Source organism: Chelonia mydas, chromosome 11 (genome assembly GCF_015237465.2).
Source record: "Chelonia mydas isolate rCheMyd1 chromosome 11, rCheMyd1.pri.v2, whole genome shotgun sequence".
NCBI lineage: Eukaryota > Metazoa > Chordata > Testudines > Cheloniidae > Chelonia > Chelonia mydas.
The window spans coordinates 46,312,580-46,326,634 of NC_051251.2; the positions used below are offsets into that span (position 1 = coordinate 46,312,580).

The window sequence follows — 14,055 nt, forward strand, 5'->3', positions numbered from 1 at the left end:
AGAGGCCGGCCCCGCCAGGGGCTTTCCCTGAACAAGTGGCGTCCCAAGTTTGGGAAACGCTGCTCTACATGTGTCAAATTCCTGGGCTGCTCATATGAATACCAACCTTCTCTTTTTCATAAAGAAAATACAGTACTCTCTAATAAGCCTAATACATGCATTTTATATGCAGATTAGAGCCCCCAAAAAGATTTTCTTGGGAGAGTCAAAATTTAAACTGCAGAAACATTGAAAAGGACATACTCTAGGCCACACTTTAAAAATCTACTTGAAATATATTTAGGCTGAGATTTTCAAAGATACCTAACAGATTTGGATACCTATTTCCCACTAAAATTAATAGGAATTAGGCATACAAATCTTCTAGGTGGGTTGAATAGCCTCACATTTGCAGTTGTTTGGTAAGAAGAATGATGTTTTTCATAGAATGAAAAAACAGAGATATAAGATACAACTATGATCATGGAACTTATAAAACTTCATTTGCATTATCGATCAAACAAAAACATTTCAGATGTGATCTAGAAACCAAATTCACGTTAAACAGACATATAATCTTGGTTTAGACCTGCAGTTTTTCCTTCCATTTAAGAACTATTGGTTCATTAGTATCATGTTTGTTATTGCTAGCTGTTTCAGAACATTAACTGTCCTCTCACATTACTTAGAAAGATACTGGGTACCATCTGCTCTTGCAAGGGATTTAAGTATACATCTATTAGATATCATGCTATTTATTTAATTCAGCACCCACTTCCTATTGTTGTATCTTCTGGAAAAAAAAAAAAGTCAATTTAATTACAAGGAATAAAGATAATCTCTCCAGCCAGGTTGTCACATCACCATGATAGCAGAGAAGAGACCAGCATAAAGTAGGTTACAGTATTTAGTAGCAAAAACTAACAACACTTAACATTTAGCAAAAGGTCTAACAAAAATAGAATAATGTATGGAGCTTTTAAAAATATATATATATATATATATATATTACTATAAGCCAAGGGCTTGTCTAAATCAATCTTGGCACATCTGTCTGATGTAGAGCGTAAACAGGATTAGAGCTCGATTTAGCTGCTTGACGCTAATTGTACTCGCAGTTTCTGCACATGTCCACTTTTTCAAATACAGCATGAAAAATAAGCCAGCCTGATATATGAATTTTTAACAATGCATTTTATACACCTACTTAAACTGTACTAGATTTTCAAGCAATGGGGTTATCCTACAATTTTTTGCTATTTAGGATGATCTAATCTCCTAATACAAAATTCTGTTTGAATACACCACACACAGAGATAAAACTGTGGGGTAAGGGACTAATAAATTTGAATACAATTTAATTGTAAATAGAAACCCAAAATTTAATGATTTGTTAATAAGGTTAAACTTAGTTTTTCAAAAAAACAAACTATGTTTTTAGAGCCAAAAAGATCAAAACATATACAAAAAATAAAATAATCCTGTTGAAAATTAAGAATATTTGTGATGAAGAATTTAGCAGGCTGTTGCTATGTATATTTTAACAGTAATATTAAAATAAAGCATTTACTGAACAGTTCTTAAACCATATGTGCATTATCTCCTGACATGGTATAAAAAGTGCAATGCTACATTGTTACAGAATTTCTTTCTGTAATTCAATTTACAAATGTCAAGCACAAAAGAAGGGAAAATATAGAGGAAAAATAATCTTGTAGTTAAAGCATAGGATTTGGGAGTCCTATTTGGGAGACAGGTGGTAGCAAGGTGCCTCACAACCCTGGGTTCTCGCAGGAAGCAGCACAGTGGCATAGTTGGCAGGCTCTCCACTTGCTGGTTAACTAAGGGTCATACTCTAGAGATGATACAGACACAGATGCAAAAGTGAGAAGATAGAAAATAACTGTTTCCAATTTGTTTATTTTGGGTAAAGGAAATAAAAACAAAAGAAAAGCAGGAGACATATGCTAAACATATCAGAAAGCAGCTGGGAAAACTGTGCACAGAACGTGGCTTGAATGCTACAGAGAAAGATGTGGAAGGAATGAAATCTCTACTCATGGAATGTGATAAGTTCCAAGGAGATCTGACTGATCCAGCAAAAGAGCCCGAGACTGAGGGAGGCGTAGGTTTAGAAAACCAGCCTGACACAGCGTCCAGCAAGGCAGCCCTGGACCTTGACTTGACCAAGACAGAGGTCCAAAAGCTGGAAATAGATAGAAGACCAGAAAGCTGGAAATAGTAGAGAGAGTCCTATAAAGAAGGGGAAAAAAGAACAGCACGAGGAGGCCAACCAGAGAACACTAGAGTTGGAAGACCAAAAGCATGAAGGTCAAGAGAAGAGGCCAGAAGCAGAAAAGCAACAGCCCAAGAAAGGGAAGTGGAAAGGGAATATAACCTTAAAAGGATGGAAATGCAAGAGGAATATGTTCCTGGGTTCCCAGAGGTAAACTGTGAGGAGGAAGAGACAGCTGAGAAGAAAGAGGAGCCCTCTGCACCCTTGTCAGAAGAAAGTAGCCATGTGTCTCCAGAAGAGGGGATTGAGCACTCACACACACACAAACCCCAACACACCTTACATGACTATGCAGGAGTGTGGATGAGCAGGAGATTAATGTTATCTCATAAGTTTCCAAGCAATATACCAGTACCTCATTGTGCATACTATACATAGAAAGGGCTCTGCTGAATTTTAAGAATATTGGTAGGAATAGTGGACTGATCCCTGCATAACCACCAGATTTCAGAAGGGAGTTAAAAACATTCCGAGATCAAAATCTCTCACACCCCCAAGTTCTGTATTCTGCTGGTATCGAATAGATGCACAAGAACCTTGCAAGACTTATGAATCTGATGGGGAGGTGACACTAGCAGAAAAAGGCAAGGGCAAGACCTGTCCACAGCTCTTACATCATAGAAGTTGGTGGGTGTCCTTGCCTGCTGATTACCAATATCCATGCAGATTTTATTATAGGCAGAGCAGGTACCACCGCCTATACTTATGGTTGTCCTATCCTTCCCATTATAAGATCAGTTTGGAGTGTTTAAAACTTTGTTAAATTTAAATTAAGACTGAAATTTTCCACATTAAGTGCCTGCCTCAAACTGGTTTTTGTTTGTTTGTTTTGTAGGTTCCAGTTAAAACAGTTCATACATTTCTGAGAATGAGATTAGGGGGAAATATGTTGGTTTTCCAGGTTAAAAACAAATTCATACAACTGTCCCACTGAGAAGCTCTAGTATCTCCACTCTTTGATACAGGGACTTGATATTTGCCAGGGAGTTTGCCTCTGTGTCAGCTGAGCCTGTTCTTGTTCAAAAACACGCAGATTTGGCCAAGTTTTAAGCCTTTGGAAAAAAAAAAAACAACAGTTCACAGAGGCTCAGTAGAGACTTGTTAAAAGTTTGACAGCTAAATTAATCTGAAGAGTCCATCTGCACTGAGAACACTCTAGCCCAGGACTGCAAGGACTGAGCAGGACTTTCCCTGCAATTGCTCCTCTACACTCCTGCACACTGCAAAATTGAGAGTAGCATCACTGTTTTTCCTATGCTCCCCATGACTACAGCACAGCAGGGTGAAGGACACCACCTGATCTGAATGCAGAACAGACCGTAGCTGGAGTAGACTGGGAGGATGAATGAGTTGAATAGTTAGTGAGGCTACTTTCTGTGATACCCTTGTCTCATTTGTTACAGCAGTTGGAAGACACGTAGTGAATAAGGCAGAGGACTGCAGGAACAGAATTATTAATTTTATGCTTAAGGTAGCTGAATGCTGCCCTGGAGAACTGGATTGTATTCCTACCTCTGCTATACAGTTCCTATGTGATGCTAGACAAATCACTAAACCAAACTCTTCCTCATTTTCTGGGTTCCCAAGTTGAGATCCTGGAGTCTGATTTGCACAAGTGCTGACCACTCACAGCTGCAATTGAAGTCAATAGGAACTATGATCTGAACATGTTACATAATGCTAAGTCCTTTGTCGTATAAGGTCCTAGCTGTCTCAAATCAGGCACCTAAAGTTAATGGATATTTTCTGTCACATCCCTAAGTAAGTGCCCCTTCCAAAATCCTTTTCTAGTCCCCAAAGTACATACCCCTATCAAGTGGCAGGACGTTGCCGCCACTGCTCTCTGGGGTGGGACCTCACTATCCAACCACATCTCCAGGTTACATCCCTCTGGTTGCCAACTGTGATACTTAGCAAGCCCAATAGGCTTGGCACCTGCAAGTTTCCCTTCAGAAACCTGTGGATTGTAACACCTTGCAGTGATACAGAAGCAGCATCTTCCACAACAAAATGTGATTTATTTGCCAAAAGGTACAGAGTTATCAGAAAAATGGACTTAAAGTAAGAAGACGACCTATAAGCATATTGTCTTACCTACACTTGACATTCCCCTCAATCACCGAGCTAGAAATGGCTTAACTTTGGTGTCTCCTGTTTCCTTCAGGACCAAGGTACAGTCTGCTTGCTGCAGACTAACTCTGCCAGTCTGTGTCAGCCTGCAACAACAGACAACTTCCCCCTTCCTTTCTGCAGGCAGGTATCTGTGGGTATGTCTACACAGCAGCTGGTAGCAAGCCTCACAGCACAGGTAGACAGACTCAGGTAGCAGAGCTTGAGTTAGCACACTAAAAATAGAAGTATGGACATGGTGGCTTGGGCTGCAGCTTGGACTCTCAAGCCCAAAGGATCTGGGCCTGAGAGCCTATGCTCCAGCCCACGCTGCAATGTTCACACTGCTATGTCCAGTGCACTAGTTTGTGTGTCTACCCAGACTGGGAGGCTCGCTTCCAGCTGCAGTGTAGAGACATACCCTATAAGGTTTTAGTATTAATTTTGATCTCAGGTTCTACCTCAGAAAAGTAAACTTTGCCAGTCAGAAAGGAGCCAAGCAGAAACAATCCCCAATTAATAGTTTCCCACAACGTCCCCTTATGAAACCTTGGGATTCTCATGATAGTACCTTATCTTTGCCATTATTTTGCTTTTTCTGCTTCATTCCTTTAACATCTCCTTCTGATCTACCCCAGAGCAAGTAATCCATGACACACACAGGTATGAAAAATATTTATTAAAAAAATACATTTCCCAGGTTGTCAAACTTTTTACCTTAATCTCTATGTGCCTCAGTTACCCATTTGTAAAATAGGAATAAAAATACGCCCTCATCTCACAGAGGTGTTGTGAAAATAAATTCATTAATATTTATGAAACACTCAGATACTATTATGATGCACGCTATAGAAAAGTCCAAGAAGAAAGTAGTAATCCTGTCCTCAGGGCAGGGTTTGAATAGTACACACTAAATAAGGCCTGGGCCCACCCACTGAAGGAGGAGAAAACAAAATACTGAAGAGCTGATCACTAATTGAGCACCGTCCATTCTTTGAACAGAATGATGCAGGAAAAAATAGCATGTGATCGTGTAATTAAAGACTGTTAACAGTTATATAAAGTAAACTGTTCTGCAGCCTTAGCAATAATTGGTGTGTATTGACTAAAAGGCGTAGCCAATTCTTTAAAATGTTCAAGAGACCAAATAACCAAACTTGGCCAAATTTATTCTCTAACGACAAAGCAATATAGCATGAAAGAGAGACATAAATACCCTCCTTCTGGAAGCTAATTCTTGCAGCCTGCTCCCTGTATAGAAGGAGTGCTTCAAAGATATGCATTTCAGCAAGCAGTATTTATCATATGATTTTACAAGTTACAAAACTCTTAAGTTTAGCTCACTATTTTGTACCACCTTTGTTCTTGGTTCTTTCCCTGTACTTTCCCATAACTTGTTTTGAATAGTACATTTTAAGGTACTGATTAGCAATGAAAATACTTCCTAACTGTACTTGGTACAAAGTAAACATGCATCTTTGCTTTGACAAGTTTCCTAATTTTCGAATGCCAAAGTTGAATTCAGCTTTGCAAAGTGTTGTAGAATGCTTGACATGGGCGAACAGAACTGTGGGAAGTCCACAATACTTTCAGTTAACATAACTTACCAACATCCAAAAATATATTAATATCATCCATACATATATCATACAGCTAATACTTATTAATATGTTATATACTATGTCTACCACATATGTGTTTACTAACAATGTGTTTAACACCCAGTGGAATAGGAATGTGTTCATTATTTATTCTCTTTAAAGAAATAATTTCTAACGCAAATGGTTTGTTTAAACTATTCCCCTATGCTGCAAGTAACACAAATATTGCTACATTGTAATAGCACAGGGATGGTCAAACTTACCTACCCTCCGAGCCGTATGCGACAATCTTTACAAGTTCGAGAGCCGGGACATGCTTGCCGGGGCTATGGGCTTCATCCCTGTCAGAAGTGCCTGCCAGGGCTCCTGCTGAAGTTCTGAGCCCCAGCAGGCATGCCCTGTGGAACTGAAGCCCTGAGACCTCTCTTCCACTGGGCAGAAGCCAGAAGCAACACCTTGAGGGGGAGGTACATGAGGTCACATGCCCCACCAGATTTTTGCCAGGGTGTGCTGGCCCTGCCATAGGTGCCGACTTCCCCTCTTTCCCATGGGTGCTTGACCCCATGTCTGCCCCCAGCCCCTTCCACTCCACCCCTTCCATGAGGCCCCGCCTCTGCCCACCCTCTTCCCCAAAGTCCCGGTCCCAACTCCACCCCCTCCCTGCCCCTATTCCAACTCCTTCCCCAAATCCCCGCCCGGGCCCCGCTTCTTCCCCGCCTCCTCCCCCAAGTGCACCATGCTCCTGCTCCTCCCCCTCCCTCCCAGAGCATGCTAACACTGCCAAACAGCTGTTTGGCGGCAGCCAGGTGGGAAGCGCTTGGAGGTAGGCAGAAGAGTGGGGACACAGTGCTCTCAGGGGAGGAGGACGACGTGGGTCAAGCTGGGATCTGTGGCCATGGGGAGAGGCAGCAGAAAACAGGTGGGAGCTGCAGTGAGAGCCACTGCTTTTGCTGCTGCCTCTTCCTGTGGAGCTGAAGCAGCGTCCCCTCCCTGCTGCTCCCAGCTGTTTGTCGCTGCATCTCCAGGAAGAGCTAACTCCTGGGAGCTGCAGGGAGGGGCTGCTGAGGGTAAAGGGAGCGTGTCTGGGGGGCATGACTCAAGCTGTTGGTGGGCCGAACCTTTAAATTGTTCCCCCACTCCCAGCAGGCACCAGTCATCTCTAACAGAAGCCCCTAGCCCCACCACCCCACTGCAGGGCAAACGCTCTGAGCTCTCCTCCAAGTCTGGTAGGCAGAGAATGGAGGGGCTGTGGGGGGCTCTGTAAGCTGCTGTTTGGCCGTGCATGAGAATCTGAAATTCAGACTGCAAACAAAAGTGAAAATGAATATTTCCATTGCATAAGAAGAGTAAATTGCAAAAAGGTTAAAAAAAAAAACCCAAAAAATAATGAAATGCAAATTTGATTTTAAAAATCCTTAATTTTCAAAATGCAAGAAATTTATAATGTAGGTAAGAACATTTCTTTAACAGTAATATTTTAAACCTGACATTGTCAGTTTTAAATTAGTCCTATTTACCCTCCACTTACTCTAGATCAATGTCTACCAAACTTGGGACGCCACTTGTTCAGGGAAAGCCCCTGGTGGGCCCTGCCAGTTTGTTTACCTGCTGCGTCCGCAGGGTCGGCCGATCGTGCCTCCCATTGGCCGAGCACAGTGAACCGCGGCCAGTGGGAGCCACGATTACCTGCTGTATCCGCAGGTTCAGCCAAACAAAGAGGCCGGCCCCGCCAGGGGCTTTCCCTGAACAAGTGGCGTCCCAAGTTTGGGAAACGCTGCTCTACATGTGTCAAATTCCTGGGCTGCTCATATGAATACCAACCTTCTCTTTTTCATAAAGAAAATACAGTACTCTCTAATAAGCCTAATACATGCATTTTATATGCAGATTAGAGCCCCCAAAAAGATTTTCTTGGGAGAGTCAAAATTTAAACTGCAGAAACATTGAAAAGGACATACTCTAGGCCACACTTTAAAAATCTACTTGAAATATATTTAGGCTGAGATTTTCAAAGATACCTAACAGATTTGGATACCTATTTCCCACTAAAATTAATAGGAATTAAGCATACAAATCTTCTAGGTGGGTTGAATAGCCTCACATTTGCAGTTGTTTGGTAAGAAGAATGATGTTTTTCATAGAATGAAAAAACAGAGATATATAAGATACAACTATGATCATGGAACTTATAAAACTTCATTTGCATTATCGATCAAACAAAAACATTTCAGATGTGATCTAGAAACCAAATTCACGTTAAACAGACATATAATCTTGGTTTAGACCTGCAGTTTTTCCTTCCATTTAAGAACTATTGGTTCATTAGTATCATGTTTGTTATTGCTAGCTGTTTCAGAACATTAACTGTCCTCTCACATTACTTAGAAAGATACTGGGTACCATCTGCTCTTGCAAGGGATTTAAGTATACATCTATTAGATATCATGCTATTTATTTAATTCAGCACCCACTTCCTATTGTTGTATCTTCTGGAAAAAAAAAAAAGTCAATTTAATTACAAGGAATAAAGAATCTCTCCAGCCAGGTTGTCACATCACCATGATAGCAGAGAAGAGACCAGCATAAAGTAGGTTACAGTATTTAGTAGCAAAAACTAACAACACTTAACATTTAGCAAAAGGTCTAACAAAAATAGAATAACGTATGGAGCTTTTAAAAATATATATATATTACTATAAACCAAGGGCTTGTCGAAATCAACCTTGGCACATCTGTCTGATGTAGAGCATAAACAGGATTAGAGCTTGATTTAGCTGCTTGACGCTAATTGTACTCGCAGTTTCTGCACGTCCAGTTTTTCAAATACAGCAGGAAAAATAAGCCAGCCTGATATATGAATTTTTAACAATGTATTTTATAAACCTCCATAAACTGTACTAGATTTTCAAGCAATGGGGTTATCCTACAATTTTTTGCTATTTAGGATGATCTAATCTCCTAATACAAAATTCTGTTTGAATACACCACACACAGAGATAAAACTGTGGGGTAAGGGACTAATAAATTTGAATACAATTTAATTGTAAATAGAAACCCAAAATTTAATGATTTGTTAATAAGGTTAAACTTAGTTTTTCAAAAAAACAAACTATGTTTTTAGAGCCAAAAAGATCAAAACATATACAAAAAATAAAATAATCCTGTTGAAAATTAAGAATATTTGTGACGAAGAATTTAGCAGGCTGTTGCTATGTATATTTTAACAGTAATATTAAAATAAAGCATTTACTGAACAGTTCTTAAACCATATGTGCATTATCTCCTGACATGGTATAAAAAGTGCAATGCTACATTGTTACAGAATTTCTTTCTGTAATTCAATTTACAAATATCAAGCACAAAAGAAGGGAAAATATAGAGGAAAAATAATCTTGTAGTTAAAGCATAGGATTTGGGAGTCCTGAGATGTGGGTTCTATTCCTTCCTCTGCTATAAATTCCTTGTGTGATTTTAGGCAAGTTACTTAACCACTCTCTGCCTCAGTTTCTCTCTATGTAAAATTGAGTTAATTTTTTCTTTACCTCACAAACACGCTGTGAAGTTTAATTCATTAATGAATGTGAGGCACTCAGACACAGTGATGAGCTCTATAGAAATTATGAAAATAATACAATTAGAACTAGCAAAGAAAATATAGTTCTAAATTAAAATATTCATTTCTCCCCTAACATTATTTCTATGGCTTACAATATGTTGCCAAATTTTGTACATGCAGTACAATAGGTGTATATTTAAAACATAAAACAGAACTGGCACATAAAGCAGCAGAATTGGGTATTAAATGAATAATTTACAACAATGCAAGTATAGTTCTGGGCCTGTTAAATGTTCTGCTTCAGAACAGATTTTAAAATATTTACCATTTTTAAAATGTGGTTTCTATTAATATCTGCCATTCAGGTCATTAGATATTAAATTTGTTGCACTACACATAAAATTCCATAACAAACTTATCTTGGCAATTTCTGAATTCTCACTTTTTCCCAGCACAGAACTCACAGCCCTGGGGGAGGGGATCTAGACATCTTTGTGCCCTCCTGATCTTGGTCTGCTTTGGCGCTCCTGACATGACGTAGGCAGCCCAACAGCCTAAGTTACGGCAGCCTCCTCTGGGCTGCTCTACAAGTTCCAGCACCCCCTACTGCAGGACTTACAAAGGGGTCCTCGGAAAGCAGCCTTATGTCTGTCTTCCACAGTTCCTGGGAATCCTCCCATGTCTGGATCCAAGGTTTTTAGAGCCCCTTTACATCACTTCAGCCCTTTTACGCAACATGAAAGGGCCAGATCAGGAGCAAGGAATTCACTACGACTATTATTAGCACTTTACTCACATTTATGAAAATCCTTTTTATTTTCTTAAAAGAAAATAAAATCAAACAGGACTTAAGTTGTACTATAAGTAACAATGTACAATATTCTGAGAAGACAGATGTGAAGTCTTCCAAGGTAGAAATAAAAGTCTATGTTTCCCTTTAAGCCCTTTAAAATAACTTAAATGAAAAATTACAAAAGTCACAGAAAGAAAACTCTGGCATGGTAACATCCCACCACAAGAAGTCTTTTTGCTTAGTTGTTAAAACTGATTATAATTAATACATAAAAGAATATTAAATGAAAAATAAAGTAATGCTGAATAATTCAAATAGGATACAATCTTCAATGATAGGACAATGTACATAACACATGATTTTATTGTTAGTTTGATTGTTTGGTCTAACATTCAAAACAGAAGACTGGCACTGAAGATTCTGAGCTCTTCACAGTTCTGCCACTGTTTTACTGAGTGGCATCAGGCAATTCACTTATGTCCCAACGCAAGAAAGCATCCCTAATCATGAAAGCATTTAAGAACATGCTTGAAGTTCAGTATGTGCTTATGTCCCATTGAGAGATTTAACATATTATACACATACGTATTTCCACATCTGCTAAATAATGACATATTTACTTCAATAATCTGAGACATTAGTGAAACATCAAAACATCTTTAGACATTCATATATCAAATCAGATTAACTGCAAGTGATGTACCAGCTTTGATGTGGGATCCTGCCAGCTGTAAATCTGCCTGGAGCAGGGGCAGAGAGGCACAAGCCATCCATAACCACACTCTAGCAGAGGCTAGCATCAGTCAGCACAAACCCCAAAGTGGGTAGGACTGATCAAGTTGATGATGGATTCAGGCTGTCTGGAAGATGTGCTGATTCAGCACCTCGCTGAGGGCAACCTCCACCAGCAGCACTCAGATGCAACTCCAGACAAATTTTAAAGCATCGCTCCCCAACAGAACACCCAGGGTAGGCAATAGTGCCTTTAGCATTCTCTCACAGGAGTAAATCTCCTTCCCTTTCTCTACTCCAGCACAGCTACACCAATGGGAACAGGCAGAAAGTAAATCAGACTCCTATGCCTACAGGAAATTAGTCTAGCCCCATACTACTTTGTCTTACAATGCATTTCCAAGAAAGGGCGGGGAAAAGAAAAATTAAGCCTATTTTATGGTAAAACTGGATTAATCCATGTAACATACACTGCTATATATTGTTATAATTATTATTCTTAATCTTAGAAATGTCCGTATTATGTATATAACGCTTGAGGAGAAAAGACATGATACGAAGTATATGGGAATACTAGAAATAACCTGAGGTGGAACAATATTGCAGTATATGTGCAATTTACTTGACCCTAAAACACAAGGCAACCATTTGTCTTTCACATAAAGATAACAATTTACAAAATATGAGTATTTTACTAGTTTTGTAACATTTTTATTGTATACTTTACTATTTTACAATGATGTTTATGCCACAAGTAATAAAAGGAAAGTGCAATCTTTGGAGTTTCATTTCATTATTTTAAAATGTCTTCAGTAGCTCAATACTTTTGTCAAAGCTTTTTCAAACAAATTTGACATCAATATGATGTGACACAACTGAAGCAAACCCTAATTTCACTTACAGTAAGAAATCACAGGATTAAGTAACACAGTGCAGTCTCTTAGAAAAGTTTATTGCTTCCAAATGGATGCAAGTTTCCTTTCAGCACTCATTGTAAACTACTTTATACAGGAAACCAATTATGAAAATAGACAAAATGTTGTTATACAAAGATAAATTATTAAAATATTGATACAGAAGAGGCTTACATAATAAAGTATGGTTTCAGAGTAACAGCCGTGTTAGTCTGTATTCGCAAAAAGAAAAGGAGTACTTGTGGCACCTTAGAGACTAACCAATTTATTTGAGCATAAGCTTTCGTGAGCTACAGCTCACTTCATCGGATGCATCTGATGAAGTGAGCTGTAGCTCACGAAAGCTTATGCTCAAATAAATTGGTTAGTCTCTAAGGTGCCACAAGTACTCCTTTTCTTTTTGATAATAAAAATATGTATCTTGACTAAGATAAGACAACTCCTTTAGAGTAGCTTATGCTACTATAAACTTTCAATATAAAACTACATGGAACACAAAAAATGGACATGCACAAATCTGCAAGGTATCCATAAAATGAATTCTAGCTCAAACTGTGTGCTCTTTGCCTCATGTTGTGTTGTGCCATGTGTTTCACTGCATGATGCTCAACACCATGATGTCCACCTGTGCATCAGGCTAAGCATCTATGTTTATCTTGTTCAGCAGCAGAACTGTTCAATATACTTGCAATCCACTTACGATAAAATAGATTGTGTAAATATTGCATTTTTCTTTTATAATTCCAATTACAATAGTTACATATAGAATACTGGTAAAATTTATTGACAACTCTAAACAATGGTTTAACGAACAACAAGAAAAAACATTTTTAGTCATGTTCAGATAAGGATGGAAGAAGTAAGCAGATGCTGAATGAATGAAAATTGGTGGTAATAAATACCACATGTCCCAATGGGTTACAATATAAAATATAAAAAAGTTGACCCTGTACTATACTGAGGACTTCCTACAGGAAAGCCAAACATATCTGACCATGCCCAACACACACATGAATATATGTCAGCTGGTTAAAAACAAAACACAAAATAACTAAACCAAAAAGTAGTTCTCATAACTATTGACATACATCCTTGCACATGGTAATACCTCAGTAATCAACACTACCATTCCTATTAAGCAATCTGCTTCTCTCTCGTTTATTTACAATCTTAGTTCCTAATCCTATAATTGCATCTACCTGGACAGACCCATGCACCTGTTCAGTATTCCACTGACATGGGGGGTGGGGGGAAAGAAGAGGAGAGAAATGGCAGAAACAGTATCATACTGCGTGAGAAAGACAGACAAGAAAAAACTATTATCCCATGGATCAGCAATAGGCATGCTGACTGAATCCCTCAGGAAGTCAGTCATCAATTCTGGGAGTCACAAACCCATCTTGGGATGTTTCCACTCATTTACTTATCAGCCCATGGGAAGGAAGACAGGGAGACTAGCAAAGGCCATATCAAGGATAAGGTAGATGCAGTAGAGAGAGAAATCTCTCAAAACCAGCTCCTTCACCTTGGTTTTCACTTTAAATCATTGTGATGTTGAACAAGTCTCCATCTTGTCTGGTTCGAAGATAAATGCCATCACTGCTGCCCTTAAATGCAGGAAGAAGCAAGAATGAAAAGTAGATGTTAAAGAGCACAGGGGCTAAGATACCCCCTTCTCCCCACCCCCTGTTTCACCCCATTCTTAACGCCAAAAGGCATTTGATTCTATGTTTTCATACACTACACTTTGGAGGGTTCATCAGCTAGTCCACGGAGAAAAGCACTCATGCAAGTATGCAAATGAGCGTGCCCAGTATGTCTGGTATATGTAGTGAAGCCAGGCCTTCAAACACCTGATGTGAAATCTGGCATGCTGAGTCATGTATGTGCACTAGGCCATATGCTCTGGAAGCTGGAGGCAAGCACATGCTGTTCCTCTTGGCCTGGACTTGAGGATTTTGAAAGCTTGAGTACTGACGGAAACCTGTCCTTCAGAAAGTAAGTGAGGGGTATCAAGGCATCAAGATCTGTACCAATAAAATGTATTTGCTGGGATGGATGTCTCCACATTCAGT

At 39.3% G+C, this 14,055-nt stretch overlaps 1 protein-coding gene across 3 annotated transcripts in view; it reads right to left on the reverse strand.

Annotated features, from left to right (window-relative positions):
• Positions 1 to 14,055, reverse strand: part of CERKL (ceramide kinase like) — a 98,029-nt gene that overhangs the window by 57,947 nt on the left and 26,027 nt on the right. The gene's annotated exons all lie outside the window — the stretch shown is intronic.